This window comes from Chenopodium album, chromosome 2 (genome assembly GCF_948465745.1).
Source record: "Chenopodium album chromosome 2, dcCheAlbu1.1, whole genome shotgun sequence".
Classification (NCBI taxonomy): domain Eukaryota; kingdom Viridiplantae; phylum Streptophyta; class Magnoliopsida; order Caryophyllales; family Amaranthaceae; genus Chenopodium; species Chenopodium album.
The window spans coordinates 3059587-3078936 of NC_137835.1; the positions used below are offsets into that span (position 1 = coordinate 3059587).

Consider the following 19350-nt stretch of genomic DNA (forward strand, 5'->3'; position numbering starts at 1 on the left):
GTGCCTTTTAAATTGTTCAATTTAATAGTTGTCCAAAAAAAAAAAAAAAAAAAAAAAAAAAAATCAAAGTAGTTGAATGTCATAAACCAGATTCGTTCCAGAAGGCAAAAGAACTGAAGAGGGACTAGAAGAAAGTTTCCAATATTTTTTATTTCAACCAGCATTAGATTACCATTATCTACCTTAAACAAGCTAGACTGCTGTATTTTGTATGTTTAAGAAAGATAGTCTTGAACAATTCAGTACTTAAATTTCAGACTAAGCAGCAATACAGACTAGAAAAGAACCAATGTGTGATGCCAAAAAAAAGGCCAAATAACCGAAATAAATTGTATCAACACAAGGATTGGTCTAGTTTCTGTTCCGTGTTGCCCTGCAAGATGGCCTATTCTTGAGGTTGACCGCTGCCATGAAGACTGCTGTATTTTTGCCTGCCAATGTATGTCACAGTGCTCTCTCTATGCACGCGGACAGAATTGTAATTCCTGTTTGATTCTCGAATTGTTTCTGATGGCGTTGTAAACAGTGTCAATAAGGATTACTCCGTACTTTATAATGCCTGAAAGTTTAATTCTGCAGGACAATGACAGACGTAAGAGTCTAGCTTTTTAGCAGTTAGTTTCCTCAGGTTCATTAAAAAAAATAGTAAAGGAAATGATCAAATGGGCATCAGATCTTGAGACATTTTAGAACTCTTTTACCACCCAAATAATTGTCCAGATGCCACATAAGACATCCCAACAATTGATCAGGAAAAGAGCATTAATAAAGAGAAGTGAATGAATAGGAAGAAGAGGCATAATGAACAGCAGTAGCAGCAGCAACATCAACAACAACAACAACAACAACAACATCAAAGAGAAAGACAACAGTAGTAGCAATTTAACAACAGCAGCAAAGTCTATAGCAAAGCCTCAACTACCGCAAAGCGGGGTGGCTATAGCTATTAAACTAGAGACTGCATTAGCAAAGCCACAACAACCGCAAAGTGGGGTGGCTATTGCCTTGAAACACGTTAGCAAAGCCTCAAAAACCGCGGAGTGGGAAGGCTATAGCTACAAAATAAAAGACTGCATTCATCATTTGCTCAAAGCAAACTCATCTATAGTGAGCCTCCTACCACAAATTGGTGTTGGCTACAACTATAGGAACTCAAGATTACTCATCATTTGCCCAATTTCGAAGTAAAAAAACATAATTAAAAATCAACCATATTTAGCATATGAAGCTACCAAAGGTAATCAGGCCACCCAATTTGTGACCAACAGTCCAGCACGCTCGTCCGCAACTGACCTCTTGCTGTGCTGCAATTTTAACTGAGTTAAACCCTTGCATGTTGGCTAACAATTCACAACACCTTTGGCGCCGGCCTCTTATGACCGCCTCTTCTCACATGAATGGGATAGACCACAAATCCCTGACAATTATAAGAATAAAATCAGTTACTTTTACTCCAATATCTCAATCCATATAAAACACACTAATTGAACTTCATCATATAATAAGTGATTGAATTCTCACCATTCTTCAATCATTCCCTCAGCATTTAGAGTTGAATTCACCAAATTACTCATAAATGAAGGGCATTTAGCATTTAGAGCAAAGGACTCAAGAACATTTCAGAGTTTGAACAATGTAGCTTGATCCAGCTAGAAATAAAATCCAAAATTTCAATCAATTATCTGAATAATAATCATCGAGTATATATTGTGTAAAATTACAACGACAAATCAGATATATTACGAAATGCCCTTTATTTAACAAAGTCACACAAACCTTAGCAAACATGATTAGGGTAATAAATCAAAAAATGCTTCAATAATCATAAAGCAATTTCAAAATGTAAATTGTAGTTTAGAAGAAAGACACGAAATTATGAAAATGGAAGAGAGAGAAAGATACTCACCCCATGAATCCATGATTGCAGAACTGGTGCTGGTCTGCTCAGCTCCCGGAATGAGTAGGGTTTTCGCAAAATGGGTTGGGTGTTGTGGCCCTTGTGGAGTTGTTGGGGTTTTTGTAATATGGACCTGAACTTGACCCAAAGTCTAACAATGTGACTTGGTAGCTCATTTGGTAAGGATGAGTGGATGACATTGGACATTGGACATTGGTTAGCAACTTAGCATGTTAGATTCAATAAGTATTGGAATAATGTGACAAGACTTTACATGAGTATATGACTACGTTTGAAATACATATATGTCTATAAAGTATTAGATTCAATAAGCATTGGAATTTCTCAAACAAGACAATCAATTTGAAATGAAGGGTTTAGTTTAAAATCTTAAACTTCAATTTTGTAGCTTGTTATAAATAATCTTTGGCTTTGTTTTTTTACTTGTTTTTATCACAATATTCTCCATCTTCTTTAACATAACCGATTTTATAGACTATATTCAAATGATTAATCGGGACACACATCTCTTTTAAAAGATTAATTATTCTACACTAGTAATGCACAATCTTTTTATACCTTTGGATGAACCAAAATAATAAAGTATAGAATCTTGAATCATATACATCATACTTAGTATATTCTTTGTGCATCCCAAATAAACAATTTATATAAATGGCCTGTTATTGTCTCTTTATTTATTTAGATCTTAAATCATATAGTACATGTATATTCTCTTTATTTTCTTACTTTTTTAGATAATTTAATACTAGTATTAAGGGAATGAGTTATTATGCCTAAATCATACTCCGTAATATTGATGAGTGACTCTGTCTTACAATTAAGGAAAAATTTACAACCAAATATATTGACCACTTCCTTATATAAAAAGAGAATTGTTCCTATATCAAACTACTCAAAATTATTACCAATAAATCAACAATAACAATATACTATAATAAAATCTACACCAAATAATTATAAATAATCATTATATTCTTTTGTCAACTATCTTAATTAGACATTCTATTGACATCACATATATTTTTTATATATATATATATACTTCCTCCGTTCTGTTAATATTGCAACAAGGAGGAAATTACGCATCCCGAAACACCTTTTATATGCTAAATATCTATAATTGTGTAAGAGTAAAAATTATAAAAAGTTGATATCGTGAAAGTATTTTATGAAACGAATCCAACAAGATCCCACTTGACTATATTTTGCTTAACGTATAACTCATATTATATGGTCAAACAAGAGTGATGAATAGTGCAAAAAGTCCATTGTTGCAATATTAATAGAACGGAGGAAGTATATATATATACTAATATTTTACATGCATATTGCATTATAAAAGCCAAACATCACATCAACTCTAAATTTCACGCGTCTAACACGTGCTTCAATTCTTGAAGATATGCACCATATATTCCACGTCTAAACTCATAATATTGCAATACTCATTCAATTCTTACACTCCAAAAAAAAAAAAAAAAAAAAAAAAAAAAAAAAAAAAAAAAAAAAAACAATGGCTAATACATCCCACATTATCTCCTCCACCACCCTCACCTTCCTTTCACCCCTTAAACCCTCTATCCCTCCACACACCCCTTCATTTCTCAAGCTTCCCGCCACCGCTTTCGCCGCCTCTCGAATAAAACTACCACCACTCACCGCAATTTCCTTATCTGCTTCCTTTCCCACCACCTCAAATAATTCATCCTCCACATATTTTTACGGTCTTTGCTACGTAGTTCGGGATGATGTTGATACTAATCAAATCATTCCTACACAATATTATTCCACCTTGAATCATTACCCTCTTCGATTTGTTGAGGATGATGGGATTAAATCAAAATACTCGATTATTATTGCAGGGAATAATTTTGGGCGTGGAAGAGAACGTGCTGATGTTGATGCTTTGAGTGCTGCAGGAACAAGAGCTGTTGTGGCTGAATCATATGATGGGGTTTTTCTTAAGAAGTCGAATTCGAGTGGGTTGATTTTTGCTTTGGAATCTGAGGTTAGGATTTGTGATGTGTTTAAAACAGGGGATGTTGCTACTATTGATGTTGAAGAGAGGGTTTTGGTGAATCAAACTACTGGGATAGTTTATCAGTTAAAGGCTGTTGCTGATGTGGATGTTGGTTCAACTTCTGTTAGTTGAAGTTGGTAGACGAGATTTGATCTCATGTCTTTTTACTAGCTCGTATTCACAAGGGATGATCGATTCGTGTGTACAAAGTGTGTATATTTCCGTTTTGAGTTGCTGGTGAAAATTGATGGTTGAGTTACATAAGATTAATGTGGGAAAATCAACCATTGAATTGGGAATATGATGAATTGCATTTATTGTTCTTCAATTCTAGCTCTGTAATTGATTTTTTTTTTTCGCATTTGTGAATAGTAGCGTAAAATCATGTTTAAATTCATAGCATATATAGTGCTTAATTAGTTTCAGTTACTCTAGAATTAAAAGATTTTGCGTTGTTATAAAAAATTCAATTCAATACAATATCTAATCTTTCGTTATTTGTCCCCACCTTTCTTTCTATTTGAAAGGACGCTATGGTGTTTGATGTCATTGTCAATTTGTGATATCATATTCATATGGATGGAATCAAAGCGAATAACCTTCTCAACTCTATTACTGTAACTAAACAAGTACTCCTTATATATTGCCTTGTTTCTAAATACCAGTACTAGTATTTGTCTAATTGTCTCATCTTTCTTTTAGCCTGCCTTCAAATTTGATCAACACTATATTTAGTAGTAACTTGTAACTTTGTAAACAAGTCCGCATTTGATAAGCGAAGGAAGTAATTACTAATATCTATACTTCATACTTGTATACAAGTTAAAATTATAATATGTTGATATACATTAAAACGAATTTAACAATATTTCACATAACTAATGATTAAAAAATTTAACAATATTTTGAATATATACATTAAAATGAAGATGTTTCGTGGCAAGTGCAAATTTTTCATGTGTATCGAGAAGCACATAGGGCGGCGGATTGGTTAGCTAATCATGGGGTCGTCCAGAACAACAACATTGAGTTGATTCAATTCCCTCCTATCGAACTAGGACGTATCTTACATGAGGATAGTGTAGGGGTGGCTTTGCCACGTTTAATTTCTGTTTAGTTTCTTTTTTCCTGGGGTTTTGTAGCCCCTCATTCGCATAAAAAAAAATGATTAAATAATTACAAAAAATATTCAAAATAAAGTTATGAATAATATTGTCTAAAGTCAACATGTATCAATCACGGAGTAAAAAGAAATGGAGAAAGTAATTCACATACTCAAAAGAACATGGCTTATTTTGTTGATAAACGGAGTTCGAGAGCCTATTAAGTACACGCGGGTATACCGTACATCTATGGTCAGCAAATGACTCGGGTGTGCATTACACCCGGCCACCCGGGTGTATATAATAAAGGGGGGTGTTAAATACCGCGGCCATCCAAAATTATCAAAACTGCCAACATTTAGTGTGAATGGACAATCATGTCCTTAGTACTTCACTACTATCTTCCCTCTTGCCATCAATCACCAACACCTTGACACCACCACCCTAATTGACGACTAACACCACCACCACCCCCACCATACTGACCGGCAACGATCACCACCGCACTAGCGACCCACCACCTTCCCTCCTTTATTTTTATTTTTAAATTTCAGATTTTCAGGCAATCGCGGTAACCAAACCCCAAAATCAATTACCGTGTATGGTAAACGGAGCCCAAAACCGGTTACCGTGCATGGTAACCGGTTTTGGGCTCCGGTTACCATAGAATCAATTAAGGTGCACGGTAACCGGAGCCCAAAACTGATTACCGTGCACGGTAACCGATTTTGGGCTCCGGTTACCACGCACGGTAACCGATTTTGGGCTCCGGTTAACACGATTGCCTAAAATAAAAATAAAAAACCCACCACCTTCACGCCGACCAGGGAAGGTGGTGGGTTGTCGTAGAGGGGGATGTGGTGGGTCGTCGGTCAAAAGGGGTTGCCAGTTGGAAGGGGTTGTGGGTTGCCGGAAGGATGAAGGGATGGTGAAGTAGTAAGGGTATGATTGTCCATTCACACCAAATATTGACGGTGGTGATCATTTTTATTGGCGGTGTTTAGCAATCCACGTAATAAATTCTAATGGAATTGGGGTCTTTGGGGATAATGAAGCAAATTTATAATTAGTACACACAAAAATTTCCATTTTCCCCATTTACTAGTCCAATTGAGCATCAGCCGCCCCTTTCCGCTGCATTTCTCTGTCTTTCCTCATACTTCTTGTATCTCCGTCGAAATCACCATGGCTAAGGCGGCTCCGACAACCTTCTGCACCTTCACTTCCTCAAACCCCACCTTTAATTCTCCTTCAAAACCCTCAATTCCTCTTCAAAACCCTTCATTTCTGAAACTGCCCACCACCTATTTGACGAAATGCCGCACTCAATTCCTCACCACCAACACTCAATCCACCCGCTCTCCGCCGTCTCTATCACCGCTGAAAGCCACCGATTCCTCCTCTGATTTCGTACCCTCCACCGCATTTCATGGTCTCTGCTACGTCGTCGGCGATAACATCGACACTGACCAAATCATCCCTGCTGAGTACCTCACTTTGGTCCCTTCAAACCCTGAAGAATACCAAAAACTTGGGTCATATGCCTTAATTGGATTACCCAGTTCATACCCAGTTCGTTTTGTTGATGATAATGAAATGAAGACAAAGTACTCTATTATCATTGCTGGTGCCAATTTTGGATGTGGGTCATCAAGGGAACATGCCCCAGTTGCTTTGGGTGCTGCTGGAGCTAAAGCTGTGGTGGCTGAGTCATATGCTAGGATCTTCTTTAGGAACTCTGTGTCAACTGGAGAAATTTATCCCTTGGAATCAGAGGTTAAGATTTGTGAGGAGTTTACCACTGGGGATGTTGCAACTATTGAGCTAGGTGAGAGCAAGTTGATTAATCATACCACTGGAAAGGAGTATACTTTGAAGTCTATTGGGGATGCTGGCCCTGTTATCGAAGCCGGTGGCATTTTCGCCTATGCGAGGAAGGCTGGGATGATAGCAGCTGCTGACTCTTGAGTTTGAGTTTTGTTGGGTTTGTTTCTATCTTGGAGCTTATATATTGTTTTGTGAACTTTCATTATTAAGTGTTGGTTAGATGATGATTATGCTGGGATTGTGTTCTATACTTTTAAGTTATTGCTTTGTTGATCTTATGTTAGCTTGAGTGATTTCATCTTAGAGTATAGTTCCTTGTTATTGGCCTGTTTACATTCTCATTTGGTGATGTAGGTATCTAGCAATTGGTTAAGTTCACTTGTTAGTGCTGCTATAGGATGGAGTTAACTTTCCTAAATCCGAATGGTATTGTTGGAATAAGAGATGGTTACTGTAGTTGCTACTTGCTAGTTTGGGACACTTGTTAAACTCAAAATTGTAATTTTTTGGGATCAGGTCAACCTGTTGGGAAGTGATGCCCTTAGTATTAGTTGTCTAAACCTTCCTTAGAGTTGAACTTCAATGTTGGATTTAACCAAATTGAATTGATGTGAGCTAGTGTATTGTTTGTGAGTTTTCATCATTCTGTGTTGGTTAATGATGTTTATGTTGGGATTGCCTTTTATGTTATTTCTCTGATCTTTTGTTGGTGTGAGGGATTTCATTTCCGGGCATTATAGTTACTTGCTGATTCTCTGTTTAGGTTCTTAGCTGGTGATGTACTAACCTAGCAACTGTTTAAGTTCACTAAGGAGTGCTGCTTTTTGGAAGGTATTAACTTCACAAAATCCAAATGCCAATGAGAGATGGTTTTTGTCGTTTCTTGGCTGGGATCTTCGTAGAACCTAAATATGTATTTTTAGGCTCAAAACAACCTGTTAAATTGTTGCCCTTAATGTTATCTACTCAAACCTCCCGTAAAGGTGATCACCAATGCTGGACATCTGCACATTGGATTGACTTACACACACACATGGAAAGATAATACTCCAATCATTTTTTTGAGTATTTGTGGTTAATTCCTTGCAGCAACTTTAAGGCATATGACCCAGTATTTTTGGTCTGACAATTTGAGAGTAAGATTCTGATAACTAGATTGATTGGTGTATATATGAAGTTATGAACCCAGAAAAACATGAAAAATAACCAGTAAGGATATGGTTTTGCGAATTAGCGCATTGATTGTGTAGGGAAACATGAATAAGTTGGGCAATCAAATGAGACGTTCCAAATTATAAATGGGACTCACTTCGAAAGGTAATAGACTAAGGATGAAAGAGAAACGTGAAGTCTTAAACCCTGTATGATTTGTGATTTTAGAGAAATCTCTTTCAACCTCTCCCCTCACCAATTAACAAACTGACAGAAGCTAGTGGTGCTCACTGGTGCCCAAAATGTGCACCTTATTAAAAAAAAATCCTTGATAGCCATAATTAATACAGTATTTTTAGTCCTGTGAAATTTAAAAATATCAAATCAAACTAAATAAATATGTTTATGGCCTTTTTTTGAGCCCTATTTGATGCTAAACTAACTTGAATTGTGCATGTACACTATTATTTATAATTGCTATCTTTCAATTTAGGATTGAAGCTGGTCAAAAATTGTTAAGCGTATTGCGTTATGTCGCATTTTGTCAACTTTGAATTGGAGTAGACTAATCAATGCCCGTTCAAGCTGTATTCTACTTTTTTTTTTTTTTTTTTTTTTTTTTTTTTTTCTTTTTTAATGGGGAAAGTATGCCAGTCCATTGCCTTTTTTTTTTTTTTTAGATTAGAGCTGTGATGAGAAGTTGAGAACAACTTCTTTTCAGTTGATAACTCTAAACCAGTTTTTTGAACATGTATGTGGTGGCATAAATTTAACCCCTTAACCTTGCCAGAGGCAGATGCCTCATCAGTGGAACTGTAACAATGCTATGGTGTGGTATTGAGCTACAAAAAAAATCTAAGCGTCTGTCCTCCATATTATATTGCCCTTTTGTATTCTTCTCCTGGCCATTTGCAAAGGCTTGTGTAGCCCTACCTTTTATCCTTCCATTAACTGCTTGTACATCATGGCAATATACTCACCCACTCAGTATATTGTTAAATCTGCTACACTTATCCATTGTAGAAAAGGATCACTTCAGGAAATTTTGTTACTGCCGCAATAGGCTAGCTTACAACAGTTGTAGATTATAGTTCAAGTACAAAATATGCTGCTTTTGTTAGGTGCAATGTAACATCTAATTAACGTGTGGATTTAGCTGTCAACTAGGCTTTGACCTTCAATTGCTTAATATCATTAAAATTTTCAATTATTATAATTCAGGTTTAATGGTGGCAGTTAGGTTTATGGGATAGTTGATCTTGCTATTGGATGTATTTATCTCTCAGCCAACGCTAAAATCTCGTGCTTTCATTTTTTCGGTTGAAGACCACTATTGTTTAGCCGTTGCATCATTATCCAGCAACATCGCATTGATCGTGGCTCATACCTGGCTTCAATGTCTGGTACATGTTTTGCATGCTACTCATTAGTCGTAACCATCTATGTGATATTGTGACTGATCTAGAAAGGGTTCTCTGTCACAATATCATGTAGATTATTACGACATACAAGTGGCAACTTAGGATTTCATTAACAATTTTTCTCTTTTTGGAGCCAGGAAAAAAAATTGCCGAGATGCTTTTCATAGACTCTTATACAACCCGGGAGTCTATTTGGGTGGGTGAAACCATTCAATATGCCTTTAAACGGTCAATTTACTTGTTTACAACTTGCGTCAATTTCGTTAATTCAAGGCTTCCACGGACATTTATGACAACATATAATGATTATATATGGTTTCAAATGACATTATATGAACCCAGGATGTATCCCCTAGCATCTCGAGATTTTTCAACACCGGGTAAAAAAACTCCGAAATTGCCCTAAAAGCGTGAATTATAGCCTTCAATTTTGGACAATTTTGACCTGGAAAAAAAATTGTCGAGATGCTTCCTATAGACCCCAATATCCTTCGGGAGTCCAATTAGGTGACTGGAACCATCCAATTTATCTTTAAGCATCCAATTTACCTGTTTTTGTACATGCCTCTTGTAGTGGCTATAAGTTTTCACGGTGCCTTTATGTAGCCGACTAATGGTCATATATGGATCCAAACAACACTATATGACCTCTATATGCATCCCATAGTATTCCGTGAATTTTTGACACCGGGTCCTATTGTCCTAAATTGCTCTGATTTTTGTGTATTATAGCCTTCAAATTTGGCGTTCGTACATCATTTTTTTGGACCCACTGTTAATTAATTCATCTGTTGTGACGATAAGAGTACTTAGTCTCTTAGAAATGTGTCCATTAATTAGCCCTGTGGTTCTGGAGAGTTGAAAGCAAGTTGCATTAAAAATCACTTAGCCAACTCCAATTGTCCTCTGTTCTATACTTAGTGGTTTGGTTTAAACATTAGATGTTCTAATTCTTTTTTCATTAATCCAACTTTGATCTTTGATGTCACTTTGGTTCATGAAGCCGACCCCACGTATGGGATTGAGGCTTTGATTGATTGATTCTTTCATTAATAATAGAAATTTGCTTTCTGCAGGTTGCAGATTGGATATACAAGCTCAAATCAATACTCAATTCTCCTCATTACCAGATGTGATCTCCAGAATTTAGGGCTCTATCTTGCTATGTATTAGATTTCCTTTTTTTTTTTTTCCTTTTCTTTTCACCATAGATTTGCATTTCTTATGGCTGTAAGACTGTCATAAATCAGAGTATGATTGTAACTGATGTGCTTGCTATTCTGCTTATCTAAATAATAATGCTCAAAGTTTGGTCTTAAAACCTTTGATAGTTAAAGGGTGTAGTAAGAATCTAGATTTGCCTCTTTGGAGTTTTCTATCTTTGCTGCAGCTTATCCTTGTCATTTCATGAGATTTTATGTGGCTGCATGCCAGCGCCCTCAGCTTCTTAGGTCCAAGCCATCCCTACTTTGACCCCTCAGGCTGTCCAGATAATGGGAATTTACTCAGAATCTCATGCAGATCCAATTAAGCTCCACATATATGAACCAAAGGAAATAGAGTCGTTGAGCTCAAAATTCTCTCTTTACTGAAATGAGGTTAATAACTTAATAAGATGTAAGCTGTGAGTCTGAAGCTCCGTCCATGATTATAGATTTTAACGATGTAAAAAAAGCTTAATCAATGGTCTTATTTTTGGTTGAAATGGTGATTTTAATGATGTAAAAAAAGCTTAATCAATGGTGCTTAGTTTTGGTTGAAATGGTGAAAAGTATCACTCTCTCCTCTCTCCTTCATTTCTTCCTTTTTTTCTTTCTCTTGGGTTCAAGAAATTGTTTCCTAACCTATTATGCTCCTCGTCACTTTCTTTCATACTACGACCATGTTTAAATAAATGAAACTTTTTTTTTTAGTAATCTTTTTTATTTTTTAATAATACTCTCTACTTTTTACTGAAAATGGTTCCTACAAAATTCCTTTTTTTCCTCTCTCCCCTCAAACTTATACTCCACGAGCTTATTTTAATATATTCAACTCAAAGTAAAATGTTTCATTTATTTAAATATGGAGGGAAGTTTTTTTTTTTTTTTTTTTTTTTTTTTTTGACAAGAATATGGAGGGAAGTAACAAATAGAAAAAACTATATGATTCCCACAAACTTATTCAATACTCACTTAATGTGAGAAGGTTTTTTGTAGGATGAAAATGTAGTATCTATGTTAAAGAACCAACTAGATATGTACAAATATACAATAAAAGATTACTCAGTACAAGCTTAGATATTATTAAGGACTAAAAAAAAAAACTCCAAAACATAGGCATTCTCAATGACCAGGATTTATCCCAAAACATTAATATGAAAAGATTGATAGCAAATGTGAAAGGTAACTAAACCACTTTTAATTATACTTGAAAAATCAATTACATTTCACATCTGTGAGAAGTTACTTAACGAACATATTACATTTCTCAACTCAATACAACTTTGCTCAAGGCACCTAAGTATCTACACTCTCCTGCCTTCTGGTCTCACTTCTTACAGAGGGGACACTTTGGACAGTCACTGCCTTACGGATGACGACTAGGAGCGGCCATAATGGTGATTGTGATGATGATCCATCTCATAATGTTCAGATTTTCTTTTTAAAGATGGCCGAGTACGATACGAGCCATGGCTGTCATGATCAAAAGACTGGTGACTCTGGGAGATCTGCTGGTGGCTACAATGGTAATTATCATGGTCAATAGACTCTCTTGATCTCTCTCTTACGGTCATGGTTGCGATCATGATAATGATCGTGGTGTTCTTCCCTTGAAGACCTATGAGCTGATGCTGGCTTCTGCACGAAGTCCACAGATCTTTGTCAATAACAATCATACGTTTTAAGAAACACTTGAGCATAGTGATAAAAGGATTGATGAAAATATTCAATTATTTAAAAAAAAAAAAAATTGATACTGCATGAGATTCAATTTTTGATAAAAGCTAATAAAAAAATATTAAGCATTAATCAAATAGTAACACCATACGTGATTTTGTCACAAATTCTTAACCTAAGACAGAGTACCAACTTAGTAAATAATTCATTTAAACTATCCCATAAGGCCATAAGTATTCATGTTAGCACAACCTTGGTTACCGTTAACCACATTTTACTTGTATAATAATTGTTACAAAATTTGAAAATCAACTGATGCTCTGATAAACTTAGGTTCAACATTTTTTTTAACTTAGGTTCAACATTTTTTTTTTTTTTTTTTTTTTTTTACCCCAAACACGAGACAAGAAAAATAACACAATTCATAGCACTAACTCATGTTAGGACTTTGGAGGATTTGACAGTAAGAGCTGTGGGCCTATGGCTAAACTCAAGTACACAACCACAATCTACAATTGAAAAAAACAAACAAACAAACAAAGCTCCAGTAATATACTACGTATATTCTGATAATCCATCCCTAAAACAATCATGTAGGTTTTATATAGAGAAAAATAAATAAAAACAAAATACAAGTGCAAGGCAAGTGTAAAAATAAATAAATAAATAAATAAAACCAAAACAAACACAACATCTGTTATTCCTCTGAATCTCTCCAAAATATTAATTACGGCAAAAGGAGAGAAAATAAACTGAAAATTTCCATTTGTCAACATGCAACTCCTATAATACAAGAGATCAAAGCCAGAGAGAACAGAGATTTGAACAACAAAATAACATACAAGTTCGGACTTCTCAGGCAGGACATTGTCATTGCTTCTTGCTTCTCTGTGACAATTACGATCTTTAGGATGATCCCTGCTGCAACACAAGTTCAGTTCAGATTAGATAAAAGCAAAACAAAATTGACTACTAACAAGATACAACTACAAATAGGATACAAACAATACAACTACAAATAATCTCCAACTATAACAAAATTGAGACATTAGCCGAAGAAATAGCCCTGCAAACTTCTTAACTTAACCCATCATTAAAGGCAATAGCATAATACAACCCATTCTCAATTCTCACATGATTCAATTACAGCGCTTACTACAGAACATTTAAAACATGATCATATTTTTAGGCGTAGTATGAAAAGGTAAAAGATGCAAGTACAAAATGTATTACTATACTCAGTTACCCACTCATCTGCATGCATACTGTAATTAGTGGAAAATACTACAAAGTATATGCATTGAGCAAGAAAAGGAAACACAAACTCGGCAACACATACCTTTGTGGAGGAAGCATTTGGGGCATCATGAACCCTTGTGCTCCAAAAGAATCTGGAGAAATAAAATTTCCGAAAAACATATCCATAGATCCTGGACCGTACCCCATGTTATAAGGCATGTTACCACCATAAGGGCCCATAAATCCATTAACGGCAGGTTGCATGCCTCTCTGGTAAGGATTAAATGCAGAATTGCACATGTTTTCGTCCATGCCAGGCATACTCATCCATTGCACCCCTGAAACTGCAAATTTCCAATTTCATACCTAATGTTAGAAGATTATTAAACAAGAAACACACACATATTAATAAAGAAAAAACTCACAACATCATCTCGAGGAGTTTTAGCAAAAAAAAAAAAAAAAGATTAAAATAAATTTACCATTTACAGATGAAGACACCTTCCTCCTTTTCTTTTTCTTCCCTGAAAGACAAAGAAAAGGAAACTGATTAGGATAGCAGGCAACATCTAGGAAACTGATAGAAATAAGTGCAACAAGTGAACAAACAAAAAGGGGTGCAAGAAGGCACAAGTCAAGCTGAGAAAACTATTCCAGATCAGGCAACTTAAACAAATTTTAAATCATGCCAACCACCTGTCGCAGAAATTACCTGCTTCGTTAACAGCCACCTTCGGCTGACCTTCTTCCGTAAGAGGTAAAGCACTATCCTGTGATGCAGGTTCCTTCACAGTAACATATTCATGTGTAGCTTCAGATACATCTGGAACTTTAGTGATCTTATCTTCCCCTGAAGTCTGTGGTTGTACCAGAACTTGTGGAGCATCACTAGGCTTACCACCATCATCCATATTCTCCTTTAAATTTGAAATTTCTTTAGCATCTGGGGCCCCTTCTGACACAGCAGATTGAGTAGGTGATGAAATTCTAGTTTGAGGATGATGTGCAGACTCCTTATCTGAATACACAACATACAATATTAAATAATGGAAAACAAAATAAAAAATAACAATCATAACAGAGGAAAACTAAGATTAAATAGCTACCTGGAACTTGAGCAGAGCTTCCTGGATTATCTACACTGCTATTACCAGAAGACTCTAAGATACGATTAATCGTATTCCGTAATGTATTATTTGGCACAAGATCATCTGTAAGTATATCTCTTATCCCACAGACACATTGATTTTGAAATGATATAATCCCTGATACCTGATCAACATTGACGACAAGATGAGATTAAAGAAACATAGAAGTTAATTTCAACAGTTCATCACAATTCAAAGACCACATAACTCTCTATTAATAAGAATAGTATTAACTCAATAATTCATCTTTACTAAAGGAGATCAAATTCCACCCATAAAACATTTTTCTAGGGGATTCAAGATCAATAATCAACAAATTGTTACATCTTTGAACATATATACAAGATCATAAATCATTTTTCATCATTCAGCTTAAACAACAGATTACCTCATTAATATAGCAATAGTGCAATACTAATACCTATATGCAATTTAGAGGGGGGGGGGGGGGGGGGGGGGCTTCAAAGATATCCACAGCCATTAGATAAACATTAAGTCTAAAAGATGTGCAATCACCACAAGTTGACATATCAATCTGATGACAATTAATCATGGTTTACATTCAACTTACATTTATCACAGAAGCTTCCAAAACAACACTTGCTGGATAAGACAGCATCTTTCATCACTTCTTTGCACAATGGACAATGGAGTTCAGGTGGAAGATCTTTAAAAGAACAAGAAGAAGATAGCCCTTCCATTTCTTTATCAAAGGCAGCCCTGCAGAGTGAAAGTGTCATGTTAGCTCGAGAATCCAGCTTTGAAAAGAGTAATTAGCTACTTAAGAAAGTTAACTTACTCATTTGGCTTCAAAGCAGCAGCAGTGCCACTCGGCAATACAAAGGAGCCATCTGGTGTAGGTACCAGCATTGACTTTGGGATACCAGTAGCAGGTCTCGCTTTCTTAATGTCATAATTTGGGTCACCATTTGTTGGGCAGTGCTGAATATAATGGCCTAAGTTATGAAGGTTTTTACAAAAATCAGCAATGTTAACTATGTTAAATACAACACGTAACATAATAAGCATGAATGGTCAAGGTTTAAAAACTCACCAGGAACTTTGCACCTATGACAAACATAGCCTTGTGGAGGTGTTTTCAACTCCAAACCACCGCGAACTAATCAAAAAGGATACATAATTAGCAATAAGAATCATTTCCATAACCCAACTACTTGACTCATTGACAGGCATTGATGGGATCAAAAATTCCCTTTAGATTATTATTTAACGAATGGTTCATCAACAAAAGGAAATATCCCATAAAACAATAAGCTAATCATATAAGGAAACTACAATTAATAGACATACATACCAAATCCTCGGGTACTCTGTTCACCTCTTCCAGAACCTCTCCTTGATCCAAAATCATCAGTATGATGACTGCATTTTTTACAGGACGTTCCAATTAGTACATGAAAAAGTTGATTCATTAACAAATACAATATCCATAGTGCTAATAGAAATGTAAAATGTCTTACAGTTGCCAGTTTAAACCAGAATTTTCAACTAAAGCCTTGATTTTGTTGTCCTTGTCAGCTTTGCTTACACAAACTGAATCCTGCACTGAACTGCTGGATAGCCTAGATTGTCCTGGTATTATCTCAGAGGTCATTGCAAATGGATTACTTCCAAATTCATCATCTATTTCAGAATCTTCAAACTGAGGAAAAAAGAAAATCATTTATGTCATCGGTCATATACTAGGTATTGTGACACAGAACCATTTAAGTATTGAACTAATGGATACATACAGCTAAAATGCCTGAAGACTCAGCAGTTGTAATGCTGCTTTTCGCACTTTGATCATCCCCAGTCTGATTTTCGAACTTTGCACTACAGAAAAATAAAAGATTCTAGATCAGGAAACCAAGTCACATTTTAATTCATAATTCTTCATATGATACAATTTACAATTCTGTTCAGCATATATACTCAAGATTCAAGAACCTTGAATTACATTATAAATGCATAACAAAATTTTCTCTAAACACACCAACACAATGGTTTATTAGATAAAACATCTACTGTTGCAACAAAACATAATTCAAGGTCAAAAGGAGAAAGGTTAGAACATTACTTGTTTGTTTGTATAACAATGGGCATACGAGGCAGTCCAGGTACACGGCGTACAAGAACAGAGGTATTTCTTGGAATCAACATTTCTTCATCAAGATATTCTGAAATCATAACACATATAGACAAACCATGAAAAAGAGCAAATACAACATTCAGTAACTAAAATAATTGTCAATTGTTGACAAATGTTGGCAGGTGTTATTTGCGGGAAATCTAAACGTTAACTTAGCTATGTCATAATGACCCCTGGCTCAAACTCTCTTGAAGGGACGCTTAAGTGCTAAACCCATCTCAAAATGAAGACCAAATAGGGATTCTTATCAAAGATTATCGTACAAAACGCATCAACACACCGCGATGTGCCCCTCCTTCCTCTAAAACTAACCACAAAATAAAAAGAGACTAAAACCAAACCGGGATATCTAATTCCAACCCAGTCAACTCTATTACTATAAGTGACATTTACAAATTAAAGATAAAATAATTGCATTGAACTAAACTTATTTAGTTGAGCAACCGTGATCAGCAAGCTGATCAAAATCAACCATTCAACTACGAAAAACCTAATTGCGCGCGAAATCAATAGATATAAATTTATATAATCAACACTTTGAGTTTAAGCAATACGAAAAAGCGAAAAGCCTAATTATGCGTAAAGCAGTAGTTATAATCACACTTCGAGTTTGAGTTTAAGCAATAGACACAGCAAAAGCCACATTAGATCGCTCAAACTAAATAACATCATATACCAGTATTTACCAATTGCAGATTTCCAAAATATTAAGAGTATGAAATTGAAAAACATCTAATTAATAAAGTTCCTGGAAACAATCAAAATTGATTGACCAACCTTCATTGGTTTGTGCATTGGTAATGATGAGATCGTAATCAGTACCCTTTCTCATATTCTTCGATACAAAAATCGATATTTTTAAATTGGCAATCGATATGAAAGGACCATCAACAGGAATCGAAAAATAATCTTTTGCACTTTTGAACTTATAATACACAGCCATAATTTCTCGCTATTTTTTTTTTTTCTTTCTTTCAATCACAAACAAATCGATCAATCAAACAAAATTATATTTCAAACGCAATGAAACCCTAGATAACAATTTATTAAGGGTTTCAAAGCTTTCAACAAAAATTAACAAAAGTACAATGAATTTTTATCTCTATGTCGCCTTGATTTCCTCTTCAGTACAACGATGCAGAATTCTCGAACGCCTTCTCTTCGATTATATGAAAATCGAAAATTTCGATCGCAATAACGCTCTTCCGACTGGTGATCGATCAATTACGAACTCCAATGTCAAAATCGATCAATTGATTGCCGCCGATCGTACTTCAAACTTCATACAACGAGGAATTCTCTGATACAAGGGTTGAAAATTGCGATTCAAAGCAATCCAACGGAGAATCGGAAGGTAGACAAATATGATTGATGGAATTTAACGATGGAATTGAATATATCGCAATGAATTTGGAGGACAGAAGAGAGAAATTAGGGTTAGGGTTTCTAGATTGGGGGAGGAAGGAAGAGAGAGCAGAGTTGTATGTTCTGGCGATTGAAGGAGCGGTTGTATTTATAGAGATTTGTTACAATTTTTTTATTTTTTATTTTTTTATTTTTTTATTTTTTTGAGAAAGAGATTTGTTACAATCTTAGAGTACAAGTAACGCGGCAAGGAATTTTGTTATAAAGACAGCAAAGAAGATATTTGTTCCCGCGTTTTGCTCAACAAGGAGAGGACTAGAGGTGTAGATTTTTTTTTTTTTTTTTTTTTTTTTTTAGCTTCTAGAAATTAAATTCAGGCTAGCAATATTACATTGATTTATTTTGTTATTGTAATTATATTACGGTTATTAGCGATCTTGTTATTATTATTTTTTATTAAGATGAAATCAGCACTCTCTATTATCTGTATTATATAAGTCAAAGAGGAAGTTATGGTTTTCCCTTAAAAAAATCTTAGTATCTTTTGGTTGGCTTATGGTTAGATAAGGTTAAAAAAATAGTACGAGTACTTCTATACTCCCTTCGTTTCTTTATGTGAGAAATAAATGCTAGAAGTAGGATACATGGACTATTATTTAATTGTATTTAATCGATTCTAATAAAAAGCAATTACATCAAATTTCAATCAAATGTCTTTAATTGATCTAATAAATGCCATGATCAATCATCATCTTCTATTACATCAAATAGTTTCTTAAATTAAATAATTTTTATTAAATTCCCTAATTATGATAAAATTATTCTCTCCATTACTAAAATTATTTTATTTTTCAATTCTATTTTTATTTATAAATGTTCTTCATGCTTTGGAAAAACATTTTCATGTCATCAGGAAATGTAAACCATCAACTATCTCCATCATCATTCATCAACCACGGCAATCGTCATCACCTTGGTGTCAACCTTGTTCCCGTTGTTTAGGTTATTTTTTGAAAGTAGAGAGACTATGGTGTGGTGTCAACGTAACCTAAAAAGACCACAACATCCCTCTTCATTTAAATTTGAACTGAAATTTTTTTTAAAAAAAAAAAAAAAAGAAAAG

At 35.0% G+C, this 19350-nt stretch overlaps 1 long non-coding RNA gene and 3 pseudogenes across 5 annotated transcripts; 2 read left to right on the top strand and 2 right to left on the bottom strand.

The window, feature by feature from the left end:
* Positions 1 to 72: 72 nt before the first annotated feature.
* Positions 73 to 1925, bottom strand: LOC145593019 (uncharacterized). 2 transcript variants are annotated; one of them, XR_014102521.1, is made up of 4 exons: positions 1907 to 1925; positions 1522 to 1649; positions 1233 to 1417; positions 73 to 573 (listed from the first exon to the last, which is right to left on the bottom strand). It is a non-coding gene; the product is annotated as an uncharacterized LOC145593019 (long non-coding RNA). The 2 variants fall into 2 exon arrangements; XR_014102517.1 differs by lacking the exon at positions 73 to 573 and having other exon boundaries at positions 1057 to 1417.
* A 1463-nt stretch (positions 1926 to 3388) lies between these two features.
* Positions 3389 to 4446, top strand: LOC145579789 (3-isopropylmalate dehydratase small subunit 1 pseudogene; annotated as a pseudogene).
* Positions 4447 to 6079: 1633 nt separating this feature from the next.
* LOC145593029 (3-isopropylmalate dehydratase small subunit 1 pseudogene) lies at positions 6080 to 10765 on the top strand (annotated as a pseudogene). 2 transcript variants are annotated; one of them, XR_014102524.1, is made up of 2 exons: positions 6080 to 7028; positions 7635 to 7950. The product of XR_014102524.1 is annotated as a 3-isopropylmalate dehydratase small subunit 1 pseudogene, transcript variant X2 (transcript). The 2 variants fall into 2 exon arrangements; XR_014102522.1 differs by lacking the exon at positions 7635 to 7950 and adding an exon at positions 10521 to 10765 and having other exon boundaries at positions 6081 to 7028.
* Positions 10766 to 11822: 1057 nt separating this feature from the next.
* LOC145593045 (E3 ubiquitin ligase PQT3-like) lies at positions 11823 to 18353 on the bottom strand (annotated as a pseudogene). The gene is made up of 14 exons (XR_014102527.1): positions 17640 to 18353; positions 16791 to 16890; positions 16465 to 16546; positions 16192 to 16373; positions 16026 to 16093; positions 15765 to 15830; positions 15510 to 15666; positions 15282 to 15430; positions 14669 to 14834; positions 14275 to 14580; positions 14045 to 14086; positions 13663 to 13906; positions 13166 to 13244; positions 11823 to 12284 (listed from the first exon to the last, which is right to left on the bottom strand). The product of XR_014102527.1 is annotated as an E3 ubiquitin ligase PQT3-like (transcript).
* Positions 18354 to 19350: the final 997 nt, after the last annotated feature.